This window comes from Portunus trituberculatus, chromosome 18 (genome assembly GCF_017591435.1).
Source record: "Portunus trituberculatus isolate SZX2019 chromosome 18, ASM1759143v1, whole genome shotgun sequence".
In the NCBI taxonomy this organism is placed as follows: Eukaryota; Metazoa; Arthropoda; class Malacostraca; order Decapoda; family Portunidae; genus Portunus; species Portunus trituberculatus.
In genome coordinates this window covers 5,981,599-6,000,039 of record NC_059272.1, presented here as the reverse complement: position 1 = coordinate 6,000,039, position 18,441 = coordinate 5,981,599, and the positions used below count along the sequence as shown (strand labels likewise).

At 38.2% G+C, this 18,441-nt stretch overlaps 1 protein-coding gene across 3 annotated transcripts in view; it reads left to right on the top strand.

The window, feature by feature from the left end:
* Positions 1-18,441, top strand: part of LOC123505621 (protein sel-1 homolog 1-like) — a 217,401-nt gene that overhangs the window by 162,703 nt on the left and 36,257 nt on the right. The window lies entirely within an intron of this gene.

The window sequence follows — 18,441 nt, the reverse complement described above, 5'->3', positions numbered from 1 at the left end:
CTATCTAAAGAAGGTTGGAGAAAATAATAATGTATGCATATAATATGGATGATATGAAATATACAGGGTAAGAGGCAGGTTGTTGGAAGGGGCGAAGAGTATCAGTGTGAATTGGTGATGGTATGAATGAGTTTTGCTAGTCAGAATAGGTTTGTTTCAGGGTTTGTAATGTCATTATCATTGTTCAACTAGTAAATGGATGGCATAGTAATGAAAAGTGAATATGAAGGTATTAGGTATTAGGTAGAAGCTTAAGTTTGATCAGTGTTGGAGAAAAAGTATGAGATCTGAGTCAGCTACCGTTTGCTATTAATACAACTTTGGAGGCTGAAATTTGTGTGTTTGTAGGAGGAGGAAGCTGAAGGTAAATGTTGGTAGAAATGAAGTAATGAAATGCTCGAGATAGATGGTGAAAGGATGAATGTAATATTGAATGGAGGACAGCTAGGAAAGTTAGATTACTCAATTAAGTATTTGAGAAAAGCAGTTACAGTAGACAGAAAATTTGAGAGAAAAGAATTACAGGGTGAAAGAAGGAAAAGTATTTGGTAGACTGAGAAAGATTCTTAGACATAGAACACAAGATGTGTGAAAAGAACTATATTAAGGGGATAGTGTTAGCTACAGTACTCTGTTTTGCTGATACATGGAACATAGGAGTAGTAGAGAAGAAACAATTGAATGTAATGGAAACAAAAGTATTTTAGGAGTATGTATGGAGTAACATGGAAGAACAGTGTGTTAAGATGATATGGACATGTGGAGAGAGTGGAGTGCAGAAAATTCGTCAAAAGGATAATGGAGTCATATAAGTAATGAAAGTTTAAGTGGAAGGCCACACCTGGATTGGGTGAATTGTGTGAAGAGCACACCAAATGTTACAATCTTGTCCATCCTTAGGATGAAATGTGAGTGTGTCCGTCATGGCCCATTAGTACATGGATCCTGTTAGGGTATGGAGCACTACATCAGAAGTGTCTCAAGATTAGAGTAGATGTCAGGTAGGGAACAGTCTCACTATGAAGGGGCAAAGGTAAATAACTCTCAATATGGTTTTAAAAAAGGAAGACCATGCATAACAATTTTACTAAGCTTTTTCACAAGAGTAATAGATGAAGTATAAGGGAGAGATGGATGTGTTGACACAATGTATTTAGATATTATAAAGGCTTTCAATAGAGTACCACATAGAAGATTCCTATGGAAAATAGAACATTGGAGGAATACAGGGAAATATCTTAAACTGAATGATGGACCACTTAACAGATAGGGAAATGAGGACAATGATAAGAGACAAGTTGTCCTCATTTCCCTCAAGTTGGAGCACAGTTACTAGTGGCGTACCACAGGCAGGTATCAATTATGTTCCAAAGGCATATATATGAATGATATACAAAAGGGTTTAAGAAGTTATATAACTTTGTTCCCAGAAGATGCGAAACATTTTAGAGTAATAAGGAGCATTGAGGACTGTATGGAATTGCAGAAAGATATTTACAAGATCTGAGAATGGAGCCAAAAGTGGAAGTTAGAATTTATTACCAGGAAATGCCATGCAATGGAAATGTGTAAAAGTAATAGAAGACCTATGTGGGAATATGAAATGGGAGAAGAGATTATAATGAAATGGAGTGAAAAGATAGATAAGGGAGTGATGCAAAACACCCTGACCCTAGAAAAACACATAAATAGTATATTTGCTTCAACATATAAGACACTAACAAATATCAGGGTGGCATTCAATTACATGGATAATCACTATGATAAGACTTAGATTAGAATATGCAGCAGTGGTGTGGTCACCATACAGGTAGAAGGACATTATGAAACGAGGAAGAATCCAAAGGACCGCAACAAACATTATGCCAGAAATAAAAGATCTTCCTTATGAAGAAAGACTGAAGGAAATAGAACTACCAACTTTGAAAGAATGATGGGAAAGAGGAGATCTAATAACAATGTATAAGTTAGTAAACTATATGGATAAAATAAATTGACAAGACCTGATATCACTGACAGAGGTTGGAGATAGATGAACAAGAGGACACTCAAAGTAGGTCATGAAAAGTCAGTGTTTGAGGGACATTAAAAAGTTTAGTTTTTCACATTGGATGCTGGGCATCTTGAACAGATTGAGTGAAGAGATTGTAGCAGCAGAAAGTGTGCACAAATTTATGGAAAAGTTGGATAAAAGTAGATATGGAGACAGGTCACTATGAGCCCTGCTCGAACCCTATAATATACAACTAGGTAAATAATGTTAGGTAAACAGACACACACACACACATGGAGGCTAGCCCAGCAGGAAACAACAAGGAAGATTTGGTTGAGAAGAGATCTCGGTGAAAAGGAAAGAGAAATGTTAAATGAGTTGAGAAAGGAGGCTTTGAAAAAAAAAATGAAGAGAGGACAGAAGAGGAGAAGAAAGAGTTTTTCTGGAGAATCTTGGATATGAGACTGAGGAAGTGGTTCATAACCCAGAAAAGTACAGTAAGAAAGGACTAAAGAAACTTACGTATGAGCGGAATGTAATGTATTCCAACATAAATGGAGTGATATCGGGGATTTTAGAACTCAACGATTACTTGAGGGACAAGAACCCAGATATTGTGGGTCTTACTGAAACAAAACTGAGAGAGGAGAAGACCTGATGATGGTTGGAGAAGGAAATATAATGTTTGGAAAAGAAATAGAGTAGGTAAGATGGGAGGAGGAGTGATGTTGCTGGTTAAAAAGATATAAAGGTGGATCAAGTGAAAGAAGGTATGGGAAAGGCAGAAGTGCTAAAGATCAGAGCAGAAACTAATGAAGGAAAAAGAGGCACTACATAGTGGTGTACGTACCACCTAAGACAAATGCATGGTCAGTACAGGAATATGAAGAAATGATAAGTGATACAGGAACATGTCTGGAAGAAATGTTGGGTGGCTGTGAACGAACTATAATGATGGGAGATTTTAATTGTAAAGAGGTGTGTTGGGAGGACTGGTCAATGGAAGGATCAGAGACAACATGGGAAATACACTATTGACACTGGCAATGGAAAATGTGTTAACTCAGTGGGTCAAAGAAGATACTAGGTTTGGAGGAGAGGGAGCATCGTCAAGACTGGACTTGGTCTTTAGTACAGAGCCAATGGTCATTGAGGAGATGAGGGTGGAGTGCCCTTTAGCAAAGAGTGATCATGCAGTTTTGGAGTTCAAGGTGATAGATGAAGAGAAATCTAGAAGAAATGAAGAATATAAAGTGGGAAGATGGAATTATGCCAAGACAGATTTTGGAAACCTAAAGAAATTCTTTCAAGAGACAAATTGGATGAAATTCAAGAGTGCTAAGGAGCAAATGAAAAGTGGAAGGAATTTATAAAAATATACAAAGAAGGTGAGAAAAATTTGTACCAATAAGACAACATAGAGAAGTTGGAAAGCAGGACTGGTTTAACGATAGATGTGAAAAGGCTAGAACAAGAAAAGAGGATGCATGGAAGAGGTGGAGAAGGAAAAGACGGATTAAGCAGTGGGAAAGTTACAAAAGAGCAAGAAATGAATATGTGTTGATTAGAAGAGAAGAAAGAAAGAAACAAGAAAAGGATATAATTGATAAATGTAAAGACCAACCAAGGCTTTTTACAGACATGTGAACAACAACATCAAAAATAGAGAAAGTATTGAAAGTTTAGAAGTAAATGGAGTATGCAGTGAAGATCCCAGGAAATGGCAGAGGCTATGAATGGATGCTTTCGGAAGGTATTCACAAAGGAGACTGCTTTTGACAAACCACTGGTAATGGAACAGAAAGGGATTATGAAGGAGTTTCAAGTAACTGTGGAGGAGATCAAGAATATGATGGGGAGTTTAGAAGTGAGAAAAGCTGTGGGACCTGATGGGGTATCAGGATGGATTTTAAGAGAATGCAGGAGCAACTGGCAGAAAAAGTTTGTGAAGTAATTGATGCCTCATTAAGGGAAGGTGTAGTGCCCCAAGACTGGAAAAGAGCTAACATTGTCCCAATCTATAAATCAGGTAACAAGAGAGACCCATTGAACTATAGACCAGTGTCACTTACAAGTGTGGTAGCTAAGATGTGTGAGAGGGTGGTGAAGAATAGATGGACAGACTTCTTGGAGAAAAATGACATACTTTGTGAGTGTCAATTTGGTTTTAGAAAAGGGCGTTCATGCACGACAAACCTGATATGTTACTATTCGAGGGTGATAGATGTAATACAGGAAAGAGATGGTTGGGCTGATGGAATATATCTGGATTTAAAAAAGGCCTTTGATAAGGTACCACACCGGAGACTGATCTGGAAACTTGAAATGGTAGGAGGAGTGCATGGCAGTTTACTAAAATGGATGGAAGACTTTTGGTAGGAAGAGAAATGAGAACAATAATTAAGGACAGACCATCAGAATGGGGCTTGGTGGAGAGTGGAGTTCCACAGGGATCAGTGTTGGCACCAGTAATGTTCGCGGTCTACATAAATGACATGGTGGATGGGGTGTCCAGTTATGTGAGCCTATTTGCAGACGATGCAAAATTGTTAAGAAAAGTGAGATGTGACAAAGATTGCGAACTACTCCAGGAAGACTTGGACAGAATATGGAAATGGAGCTGTACATGGCAAATGGAGTTCAACACGACAAAATGCAAGAAAATAGAGTTTGGCAAGAGTGAAAGAAGAATCAGGAGTATGTACAAGATAGGAAATGAAGACATAAAACCAGTCATGAAGAAAAGACCTTGGGGTGACAATTACCAATGACCTATCGCCAGAGAGACATATAAACAAAATAATTGGAGAAGTATTGAACTTATTGAGGAACATAAGAGTGGCGTCAGATATTTAGATGAAGAAATGATGAAGAAAATAATTACTGCAATGATAAGACCGAGGCTTGAATATGCAACAATACAGTGGGCTCCGAACTTAAAGAAACACATAAGGAAACTAGAGAAAGTACAGAGGGCTGCAACAAAATGGTGCCTGACTTAAGAGATTTGACTTATGAAGACAGACTGAAAAGAATGCAACTTCCGACCCTGGAAAACAGAAGAGAAAGGGGAGACCTGATAGCAATATACAGAGTGATGATTGGCATGGAAAAATGGATAGGGAAGATCTGTGTATGTGGAATGAAAGAATGTCGAGAGGGCATGGGAAAAACTAAAATGGCCACTTATAGGAGAGATGTGAAAAATATAGCTTCCTCATAGAAGGGTGGAAGCATGGAATAGTTTAGACGTGGAAGTGGTCAACGCAAGGAATATTCATGATTTTAAGAAAAGCTGGACATTAATAGATATGGAGACGGGACAACACGAGCATAGCTCTTTTCCGTATGTTACAATTAGGTAAATACAATTAGGTAAATACACACACACACACACACACACACACAGACGGTAGAGGAAGCACGCAATACCGCGCTCCCGAGAATCAGCTGATCTTCACTACCTTTGTTTGGGTTTACAGTGGCCTGGGCAAAAGTGTGGACTCATTTTTTTTTCATGAATACAGTGTTAAATAATAATGAGTGAGAAAGATATTCCATCTAAATGCAGGTATGTGACAAGGAAAGAATGAAAGCTGATGATGACAATGTTGGTGAGGAGGAGGAGAATTTGAAGGCTTTGATACGGCGCAAACTTCACTATTTGATAGAGTCTTGACTATCGAACGAAATTAGATAAATTGATAAAGGAGAGTATGGGAATGAAAGAGAATGAAGAACAGGATAAAGAGCTCCAGAAATTGAAAGAAAGGATAAAAGAGTGGAAGAAAACGAAACTAGGCTAAGAACCGAAAATGAAGAATTAAAAGTGGAAATAGCGAACTACAACAAATTGATGGAAGAAGGACTCGTAAAGCCGAGAAAGAAAAGAGAAGCTAAAAGATCTAGTTAACAAAGAAGAAGAAAGAGTACAAGACGTGATTAAAAAGAAGTACAAGCATGGAGAATCCAAGATAAGAAAGACAAGGAATCATTTCAAGAAGTATTTCAAGAACAGTTAAAAGAAAGAGATGAAAATATGACAAGCAAAATGATAGGAGTCCTCAAGAAAAAGAAAATTTAGTAAGAGAAATTGAAAAAAAAAGAAGTGTAATTATTTTTGGACTGAAAGAAAAAATGTTAAATATAGACCAAGAAGGAAAAAGACGAAATGAAATCAGTAAAAGACCTACTAAAACATCTGAATGACGAGGATAGACAGAACTTAGAAGAGGAAGTAGAAGAAATCCATAGAATGGGACCATATCAAGAAGGAACAGTGAGACCAATTAAGATATTACTAAAATCACAAGCAGCAGCAGAAGAAGTACTATATAGAAAACAAACTCAGAGAAACAGAAGGTTGCAAAGATATATATATATAAAAGAAAAATAGAAACGAGGAGGAAAGGAAGAGACACAATGAACTGGTGGCAGAAGCAAGAGAAAAAATAATGAAAGGTCAGAGGAGGAGAAGAAGGCATTTTTTGGAGAATTATAGGAGACAGGATAAGGAAATGGTATATAAAAGAGAAAGAAGAGAAAAGAATGGAGCAAGTTTAACTAAAAATGATAAGAACAAGAGATTAAAATGATGTATACAAACATAGATGGATTTTATCTAGTAAATTAGAATTAAGAGATTACATAAAGAAAGAAGAACCAGATATTGTATGCCTGGTGGAAACAAAGTTAAATGAGGCAATAAAATAGACATAGATAAAAGGTATAATATATGGAGGAGAGACAGAGTGGGTAAAGGAGGAGGAGGAGTCATGATGATGTTAAGGAAGGAGATAGTGGTAAATCAAGTGGAGTTTGGGAAGGAAAATCAGAAATACTGTATGTTAAGATGCATATTAACAAAAAGGAGTTAACAATCATTGGAACATATGTGCCACCAAAACAAACTCATGGACTAACCAAGAATATAGAGACATGATAGATGACACAATAAGGAGTCTTACAAGAATCATTAAGGAAAGGAGAAAAGTGATATTGGTAGGAGATTTCAACTGTAAGGAGGTAGACTGGGAAAATTATGAAAGTGGTATGGGGAAGATGCCTGGGAGATAGATTCCTGAACCTAATGATAGATAATTTGATGGTCCAAAGAGTAAAGGAAAACACAAGATTCAGAGGAAACGATGAGCCGGCAAGATTAGACCTAGTTTTTACAAGGGATATACCAATTAACGATGATATAAGATACAAGTGCCCATTGGGAAAGAGTGACCATGTAATATTAGAAATGGATATAGAAGAAGGAAAGGAAGATAGAGATGAATCATACAAAGGAGACCGATTAAATTACAGAAAGGCTGATATTGAGAATCTCAGGAACTATTTTAAAAACATAAACTGGGAGGAGATGGAAAACTCATTAACGGTTCAAGAGAAATATAACTTATTTTAGGAAATATACAAAACTGGGGTCAGGGAATATGTTCCAAAATATAGACCTAAAGAAGAAGGAAAGAAAGATTGGTTTAATGCAAGATGTGCTAGGGCAAAGGAGAAACAAGATGGAGCATGGAAAAGGTGGAGAAGAAACAGAAATCCAGAAAATAAGGAAAACTTCAAAACAGCAAGAAATGAATATGCTAAGGTGAGAAAGGAAGAAGAAAAGAACTATGAAAAGGACATTGTCGAAAATGTAAGGAACAACCAAAATTGTTCTACAGATTCATAAATGGAAAAATAAGACAAAAAGAAACAATAGAAAGGTTAAAAGGAGAAAACGGAATGGTGGAAGACCCAAAAGTATGGCAGAACTGTTAAATAGTAAATTTCATGAGGTCTTTACTAAGGAATCCAAATTTGAAAGACCACAGGGTAATAGAGAGACTGTCTATATGAAAGAGATTAAAGTAACCAAGCTTGAAATAAAAAAGTTGATGACGGAATTGGATGAGGAAAAGGCAATGGGACCGGATGAAGTCTCAGGCAGAATACTGAAAGAATGTAGGGAAGAACTAGCAAGTCCAATATACAACATCATAAAATGCTCAATAGAAAATGGAACAGTGCCAGTGGAGTGGAAAAGAGCTGAGGTGGTTCCCATATATAAGAGCGGAAGGAAGAACCTTTAAATTACAGACCGGTATCACTAACTAGTGTAATATGCAAGATGTGTGAAAAGTAATAAAGAAGCAATGGATTGAGTTTCTTGAAGACAACAAAATATTATCAAATAGCCAATTTGGTTTTAGAAAAGGTCGGTCATGTGTGACAAATTTATTGAGTTTCTACTCTAGAATAGTTGATAAAGTACAAGAGAGAGAGATGGGTTGACTGTATTTATTTAGATCTAAAAAAGGCTTTTGATAAAGTGCCACATGAAAGATTACTATGGAAGTTAGAGGAGAAGGGTGGCTTAAAAGGAAGCACATTGAGATGGATGAAGAATTACTTAAGGGGGAGAGAAATAAGGACGATAGTTAAAGATATGAAGTCCAAGTGGAGAACAGTAGACAGCGGAGTGCCACAGGGTCAGTATTGGCACCAATACTTTTTCTCGTATATATAAATGACATGCCAGAGGGAGTGAACAGCTACATAAATCTGTTTGCGGACGATGCGAAACTGTGCAGAGTCATTAAACAAAAGAGGATTGTGAAATACTACAGGAAGACTTAAACAAGATCTGGAAATGGAGCAAAAATGGAGATGGAATTCAATGTGACAAAAGCCATGTCATGGAAATGGGAAAAGTGAAAGACGACCAGTGGGAATCTATAAGATGGGAGATGGAGTAGAACTAGAAAAAGTAAAAAAGGAAAAGGACTTGGGAGTGACAATGGAAGAAAATAATCAACTGGTAAGCCATATTGATAGAATTTTCAGAGAGACGTATAATTTGCTAAGGAATATTGGAGTAGCATTTCACTATATGGACAAGGAAATGATGAAGAAATTGATAAGTACTAAAATAAGACCTAGATTGGAATATGCAGGAGTTGTGTGGACTCTCATAAAAGAAACACATAAGAAAATTAGAGAGACTACAAAAATGGCTACAAGAATGGTTCCAGAATTTAAAGGGATGGCATATGAGGAGAGACTAAAGGCAATGGATCTACCAACCTTGGAGCAGAGAAGAGAGAGAGGGGATCTGATACAAGTTTATAAATTGATTAACGGAATGGATGAAGTGGATAATGAGAAACTGATCCTGAGAGAAGAATATGGCTTAAGAAGCACAAGATCGCATAGTAAGAAACTAAGGAAGGGACGATGTCTGAGAGATGTTAAAAAATTTAGTTTTCCGCAAAGATGTGTTGAGACTTGGAACAGTTTGAGTGAGGAAGTGGTGTCAGCAAAGAATGTGCATAGTTTTAAAGAAAAATTGGATAAGTGTAGATATGGAGACAGGACCACACGAGCATAAAGCCCAGGCCCTGTAAAACTACAACTAGGTAAATACACACACACACACACACACACACACACTGTGAAAAGAAAAAATGTGTGATCATAATAGGATTGCGGGAGGAAACTAACAGGAACTGGCAGGACAGGAGGGATAAGGAAAATGACAAGATTAAGTCTTTACTGAACAAGATCTCTGTTGAAGAAGAGGACCTATATGCTGAGGTAGAAGAAAGTGTGAGATTGGGAGCTTTTGAGGAAGGCAAGAATAGACCATTAAAATTTAAATTAAAGCCTCAGGTGGCAGCGGAGACCTTGTTGAGGAGGGCTTGGAAACTTAAGGACTCTGAGGAAACCAAAACAATTTACATAAGAAGAAATATGTCACAAGATGAGAGAATGAAGATGAAGGAGCTAGTATCTGAAGTGAAGGAGAGGAATGACGAAAGAACAGAGGAGGAAAAGATCAAGTTTTTTTTTGGAGGATGAGAAATGGGAGGCTAAAGAAGTGGTGGATAAAACAGATGGAATAGGCATTACATGGAAGAACGAGACTAGGAAAGGAATAAAAGTGACTTACACAAACATAGATGTATTTCTGTCTAAGAGGCTAGAATGTATGGATTACGTAAGAAATAACGAACCGGACATAATGTGTGTAGTGGAAACAAAGCTAAGGCCCGAAATAAAGCTAGACTGGTTTGTTGTAAAACACTACAATGTATGGAGAAATGATAGAAAAAATAAAGGTGGTGGTGGTATAATGGTTCTTACTAAGGATGATCTGATAGTGAAGGAGATGAACTATAGTAAGAGAAATGAGGAAGTGATAAGTATGCTTATAACAGATGGCAAGAGGGACATTAATATTATAACAGTATACATACCACCAAGAACCAGTGCTTGGGAATATGAACAGTACCAAATGGTGATGAGAAATACTCTAGACAGAATGAAGCAAGAACTCAACAGAAAGGATAGAGTGATGATAGTTGGAGACTTTAATTGCAAAGAAATAGTGTGGGAAGACTAAGCCACAAGGAGTAGCTGCTGTGGCGAGTGGACGTGTTGTGTGTTTTGGCTGTGGTTTTTATAGTTAGCGAGTGGTGTTTGTGCTTGGTGTCTGTGTGTGGTGCTTTTGAGTGTTAGTGAAGTGAAAGTGTGTACTGCAAGTGTTAAATTAGAGTGAAATAGTGGTTAGAATCAGTGTTTGTGAGTTAAAAGTACTTTGGTAGAGCGAGGAGACTAGGCTTGTAACCGTGAAGTTGACCTTGAAAGAGGATTAGTTGACCTCACTTAGGCCCCCCCCCACCACCACGGTTCCTCCATCCTGCCGTCACCAAGTATTTTTATTTGTTTGTGAGTTAACAGATTGTAAATTAGTATGGCGGTAGCTACTGAGATATATCAGAGTGTGATTGAGTGCGTGAAAGAGAGTGTTGAGATGGGATTGGGAGAGTTTGTTGTGTGTGAGATGTGTGGGCATGACAGGAAGGTCGTTGACTTTTCTGAGTGTATGGTGTGTAGGCTCAAGAGCGAGAATTTAGTTCTTTCTCTTGAGCACCGAGAATTGAGAGGAAATCAGAAAGCTAAGTGAGGGGAAAAGTGCAAGAAGTTCTCATCTTTGAATTGAAGGAGGAGGTTAAGAGGCTTGGGGAGGCAGTGGAAAAATTAGGCAGGAGATCAGTGTTAGGCTGAAGGTTGGACCTTCTGAGGGCAACAGGGTGGCTTGGCCTCTGTCGGGAAGAGCAGAGTGGGAAGAGGGAGCAGGCGAGCCAGACTGGGAAAGATAGTAGTCAGGATGGGCAGAGATGGCAGGTTGCGAGGGAAGGAAAGCGGAGGCAGTTAGGAGGATAGGAGTGTTGAGTGTGAAAATAGGTTCGGTTTGTTGGAGGGAGAGTGAGAGTGAGAGTGAGTGAATGAAGTGGTTGTGGTGAGTGAAAGGAGAAAGAAGGGGTAGAGGAGAGGAGGAGGATGGTTGTGCCTAGCACACCTCAGGTGTGTGGTGGGTGACTCTCAGGTTAGGTATTTAGATAGCACTTTCTGTGGGAAAGACAGGGATAGGAGGACGAATGTGTGTATGCCTGGTGCAGGTGTGAAGGCAGTGAGTGAGGAGGTGCAGAAGAGGGTTGGGGGATGGAGAGGAGGTGTAGTAGTTTTGCACGTAGGTGGGAACGATGTCAGAGCAGGTGGGTCGGAGGAGTTAGTGGCAAGATTTCGAAATGTTAGGCAAGATAAGGGAGAGTGGTAGGAGGTGTGTAGTGTCAGGAATCTTGCCTCGTGTATGTTAGCAGGAATGGTTGTCTAGAGCCATTGGTGTGAATGATCGGGTAAAAGGGATGTGTAAGGATGTGGGTGTCAGCTTTGTGGATGTATGGGATAGGTTCTATGGGCGAAGGGATTTGTATGCTAGGGATGGTGTGCATCTGAGTCTGAGGAAGGGTGTGATGTGCTGAGTGGATGTCTGGAGGGGAGTTGAGATGGAGTGTAGGGGGTGAGGTAGCAAATGCATTCCAGAAGAAAGATGTTAGACATAAATTAGATAGGATAAACAGAGATAGTGAAAAGATTAGGAAAGATTTCCAGGTGCAAATAGGAGAGAATAAGATTAGGATTCCAAATAAGGAGACAGCATCTAGGAAGGTAGCAGGACTTAAATGTTTTTATGTAAATGCCAGGAGTCTTAGGAACAAGAAGGACGAGTTATCTAGTTATATAGTTGAGGAGGACTTAGATGTTGTATGTGTCACAGAGGCATGGGTAAATGAGGAAAAGTTTAGGAAAATAGGAAAGAATATGAAGTAGATGGATACATTATGTATTTACACCAGAGAATTGGTAGGATAGGTGGAGGAGTAGTTATTTATGTAAAAAAAATCCTTCATTTCCAGTCAGGTTAATGGTATTAAGGTAGATAACAGAGTAGAGTCCTTATGGCTGGATGTTAGAGTAAACAAAAGTAAGGTTATTAGAGTAGGAGCTTTTTATAGACCACCTAACAAGTCAGCAGAGGTAGACAACCTTATGGTAGATGAGATAAATAGGTGGTGTACTAGTCAGACAATTATCTTAGGGGATTTTAATCTTAAGTCAGTAAACTGGGAGAGGATGGTAGGAGATGCTAGTGAAAATAAGTTTATGGAAAGTTTTCAGGATAACTATTTAGTGCAGATGGTAGATAAACCTACTAGGGGGAGGAAGGTTTTAGATATAGTACTAACAAATATTGAGCATTGTTTAAAGGAAGTTGAGGTAGGAGAGACTTTAGCAAACAGTGACCATCATATAATTAGATTTATCATTAATTCCAGTAGGGATAATATAGTGAATAAGACTAGAGTCCCAAACTATCAGAAAGGCAATTATGGTAGGTTACGTCAGTTATTAGGAGAGGTAAACTGGGAAGATAGTTTTGGAAATAAAACTGCACAGGAGATGTGTGATATTTTTAAGGTTGTAGTAAAGGGTATAGTGATGCAGTGTATCCCTTACAAAGATATAAGGCAGAGAAACAGGAAGCCATTATGGTGGACTCATGAGATAGGTAGACAGATCAGAGAGAAGAAGAGGACATACATAGAGTTGCAGAAAAGTGGGGAAGATGTAGATTTGATTAGGTACAGACAGGTCAGAGATGATTTGAGTAAGGTTATAAAAAAAAAGTAAAAGGCAGGCAGAGATAAAACTAGCTAGAGCTGGGAGTAAAGATCCCAAAAATTATATAGTTATTACAAGGTCAGTGATAAAAGAAATAAGGATAGGATTGGACCACTCAGAAAAGATGGTGTAGTAGTGGATCAAAATGAAGACATAGTAGAATTATTGAATGAACAATTTTCTTCAGTATTTACTAGGGAAAGAATAGGAAATCCTGTTACAAACAGTGCGAGAGTAGTTTAAGAGCTTTAGAAAATATTGATATAAAACTGGGAATTATTAGGAAATTTATTCTTGAACTAGACGATAGGAAAGCTAGTGGTCCTGATGAGCTACATGCCAGAGTACTTAGGAGGGTGTAGACAGTATTTCTGAAGCACTTAAGTTAATCTTTGAAAGATCACTTAGGTTTGCTGAGATACCTCAGGACTGGAAGTTAGCTAATGTTACTCCAATATTTAAAAAAGGTAGGAAGGATGATGCGAATAATTATAGACCGATCAGTTTAACTAGTATAGTATGTAAGATACTAGAGAAAATCATTAAGGGTAGTATTTGGGAGCATTTAAATGAGAATAGATTAATTAGAGATACCCAACATGGCTTTAGATCAGGGAGGTCCTGTCTTACAAATTTGCTCGATACCTTAGAATATATTACCAAGGAGTTAGATAATGGAAATAGCATAGATGTTATATATCTAGATTTTAGCAAGGCGTTTGATAAGGTACCGCATAAGAGGCTAGTGTACAAATTGAGATTAGGGTAGGGTAGGTTAGTTGATTGGATTAGTGAATGGCTTTCTGATAGGAAACAGAGAGTAGTATTAAATGGGGCAATGTCTGAGTGGAAGGAAGTGGTTAGTGGGGTACCCCAAGGATCAGTGCTAGGACCTCTTCTTTTCTTGGTGTACATTAACGATTTAGATATAGGAATTAGTAGCAAAGTATCAAAGTTTGCAGATGATACTAAGATAGCATGTGCAGTACAGGGTGAAAAGGACAATTACAGAATACAACGAGACCTGGACAGGCTGATAGCATGGGCAGACAGGTGGCAGATGGAGTTTAATTCTAAAAGTGTCAGGTTATGCATTTAGGTAAAGACAACACAAACTTTAACTATGAGATGGAGGGATGTTGGCTAGAGGCAGTAGAGGAAGGAAAGGATTTAGGAGTAGTGATAGACAGGACTATGAAATTTTCAAAGCAATGTTTAGAAGCAAGAAATAGGGCAAATAGGATCCTGGGTTTTATAAATAGAAATGTTAGTTATAAAAGTAAGGAAGTGGTGATAGCTTATATAATTCCTATGTTAGGCCCCATTTAGAGTATTGCATACAGGCCTGGTCACCCCACTATAGGCAGGATATCAACATGTTAGAAGCAGTTCAGAGAAGAGCAACTAGGATGATACCAGCATTAAAGCGCCTGGAGTATAGAGATAGATTAAAGGAATTAAACATGTTTTCATTTGAGAGGAGATGTATAAGAGGGATATGATAGAGTTATTTAAAATGTTCTCAGATACAAACTACATAGATGTGAGATCTTTCTTTACCTTAGAGGAGAGAAATAGGACTAGAAATCATGGCAGGAAGATTAGAAAGCAAGGCTGCAGGTTAGATATAAGAAAATATTTCTTTGGTCATAGGGTGGTAGACTTCTGGAATGCATTGCCAGAGATGGTTGTAAATAGCACTAGTTTGACAATGTTTAAAAACAAATTAGATAAGCACTTAAATTTATTAGATTTATAATTATGTATAGCACTGCATGATAGTTTTTATAAGAAATTTACTATAGTTAAACAAGACATGATCCCCATGTATGGGGACCACAAATTGTAGAGGATTTCACTGCAGGACTTAGCCCTGTTAATGGGCCAAATATTTAGAATTAGTATATAATGTATTGTGTACTTGTAAGCGTATCTTTAAGTATTGATGACGAGGTCGCTGTGCGACTGATACAGGATAACCTAGATGGGCCCTGGTGGCCCTTTGTTATCCTATTATTTATGTTATGTTATGTTATGTTATGTTAAGACTACGAAATGGTGAATGGTGGTGAGTGGGCAGAAGAATTGTTAAAGGTAGCAACAAATAACTTGATTGCACAGTGGGTGAGATCACCAACAAGGTGCAAGGGACAAGATGTTGCAGCAAGGTTGGTTTTGGTATTTACCAGGGGAATCTGTCTAAAAGAGGAAATTGAACATGAAAGTCCCTTGGGGAAAAGCGATCATGATGTCCTAAGCTTTGAGCTGGATTCAGAATTAAGCATGAATAAGATTGTGGAACGCAGAGAGGAAAAATTAAATTATACTAGGGCAAATTATAACCATATAAGGGAGTTCTTTAATGAAATTGACTGGTCCGTGGTATACCAGGAAAGGGATATGCAATTGAAGTACGATAAATTTATGGATTTGTATAACTCTGCTGTGAAAAAGTTTGTGCCATATTACAGAAAGAGGACTTTAAATAATAAACAGTGGTTTAATAGAAATTGTGAAGAAGCAAAAAAGAACAAAGAAAAGGCATGGAAGAAACTTAAGAAAACAGTGATGTATTATCAAGGAAGGCTACAGAACAGCAAGGAATAGATATGTTGAAGTAAGGAGAACAGCACAGAAGGAATATGAACAGAGGGTGGTGGAAAACTGTGATAGTGACCCAAAAATGTTTTACAAATTCATAAATGGAAAACTAAATAAAAGGGAGGCAATAGAAAAGGTAAAAAACGGGGAAGAAGTATATGAAGATGCTAGAGAGATAGCTGAAATTTTGAACGACAACTTTTGCAAAGTGTTTACAAGGGAGGAGCATTTTAAGGCCTACGGAAATAAAGCAAATGCAGGACATCATGGTTACTAAGGAAGACGTAAGGAAAATTATAAGCAATCTGGATATTAATAAATCAATGGGGCCTGATGGCATATCTGGGAGGTTGCTAAAAGAATGTAGGGATCAATTGTTGAACCCCATATTTGATATTGTGGATACCTCCATACGAACAGGATTAGTCCCGAAAGAGTGGAAAAGAGCTGATATTGTGCCTATATATAAGAATGGTAGTGGAATGGAACCGCTAAATTATAGACCAGTATCGTTGACTGGTATATTGTGGAAGGTATGTGAAGAAGTAATTAAAGCTAAATGGAGTGAGTATCTAGAAAGTGAAAACATTTTGAGTGAAAGGCAGTTTGGTTTCAGAAAAGGAAGATCATGTGTATTCAATTTGTTATGTTTTTATTCAAGAGTGACTGACATACTGCAACATAGAGAGGGATGGGTGGATGCTATCTACCTGGACTTGAGAAAGGCCTTTGATAAAGTACCACACAATAGACTGATGTGGAAACTAAAGATGACTGGAGGAGTAAATGATAAACTAGCAAAATGGATGGAAAATTACTTAATGGGAAGAGAAATGAGAACAGTGGTGAGAGGAAAGAAGTCCGAGTGGAAGAAGGTAACCAGTGGAGTTCCACAAGGGTCAGTGCTGGGTCCCATCATGTTTTTGATTTATGTTAATGATATGCCAGTAGGAATTGACAGTTATATGAACATGTTTGCAGACAATACTAAAATTATGAGGAGAGTAAAGAATGTGGAAGATTGTAACAAGTTACAGGAAGATCTTGATAAAATATATGAGTGGAGTAAAGAGTGGCAGATGGAATTTAATATAGACAAGACCCATGTTATGAAAATGGGAAGAAGTAGATACAGACCAAACTGGGATTACAGACTGGGTGATGAGAAAATTAAAGAGACCAATGAGGAGAAAGACTTAGGAGTAACCGTGCAAAACACTTTGTCACCGGAGAAACACATTAACAAGATTTTTTTGAAAACATACAACATGCTTCAAAATATTGGCCTTGCATTCCACTACCTAGATGAAGGAATGATGAAGAAGATATTATGTACCTTAATAAGACCCCAGCTAGAATATGCAGCATGTGTCTGGTCACCGCATATGAAGAAAAATGTGAAGAAGGTAGAAAGGGTACAAAGGCTGGCAACAAGGATGGTACCAGGACTCAGGGAGTTAGACTATGAGGAAAGACTGAGGAAGCTGGGGCTGACCACATTAGAAGAGAGAACAAGAGGAGACATGATAACTATGTATAAATTGGTGAACAAGATTGACATACTGGATAGAGAGTTGATAAAGGTGACCACAAGTAATTATCTCCAAGGACATGGAAAAAAGCTAATAAAGGACATCTGTCTAAATGACGTGAGAAAATACAGTTTCCCGCATCGTAGCATTGATAAGTGGAATAAACTGAGCAGTCATGTCGTTGACGCGGTGTGTGTCAATCAGATGAAAGAGAGATATGACAGGAATGGACAAGGAGACAGGACACAGAGAGCTTAGCTTGGGCCCTGTAATACACAAATAGGTAAATACAAATAGGTAAATACACACACACACGGCCCGGTAGCTCAGTGGTTAGAGCGCTGGCTTCACAAGCCAGAGGACTGGGATCGATTCGGCCGGGTGGAGATATTTGGGTGTGTCTCCTTTCACGTGTAGCCCCTGTTCACCTAGCAGTGAGTAGGTACGGGATGTAAATCAAGGAGTTGTGACCTTGTTGTCCCGGTATGTGGTGTGTGCCTGGTCTCAGGCCTATCCGAAGATCGGAAATAATGAGCTCTGAGCTCGTTCCGTAGGGTAACATCTGGCTGTCTCGTCAGAGACTGCAACAGATCGAACAGTGAAACACACACACACAAAAGTGGTTTTCTGAAAGTTTGAGAAAAAATGGACCAAAAACTAAGGCGCCGGAATATTATTTATTATTATTCATTTCGACTTTTTTCTGCACTACCTAAATAATAATAATAATAATAATAATAATAATGATAATAATAATAATAATTACACACAGAGAGAGAGAGAGAGAGAGAGAGAGAGAGAGAGAGAGAAATTAACAGATGGGTGGTGGGTTGGTACTTAATCTGATAATTGGGAGTCGAGCTGGCAACATCACACTCATGGGAATTACAGAATGTGCCCTGCCCTGAATGGACTTCATAGAGTGGATGCACTATAAGAAGACTAGGAAGTGTCTTACTCTCGATGTGAAGCTGGGTATTATTCACAGACACGAGAGAGGCCAGAAAACTAATAACATTGCTGGCCACCATCTTGACTCCATCTACTGTCTACTATTTTCAAGTCAGCAGACTATATTAAGAAGGCTGGTGAGACCATATCTCCCTTGCAAGCTAAAAGAACCACATGAACTCATGACTCTACAATGGATAAAATGGAAAGCCTTGTGGAAATGTGGTACATAAGTTTTGTATGCAGTACCATGATGCGCACTTTGTTTACATTCCACAGGTTGCCGGTTAGTGTCTTTCCCGTTTCACTTTCCCTCCCTTCATAAAGTTAAGATCA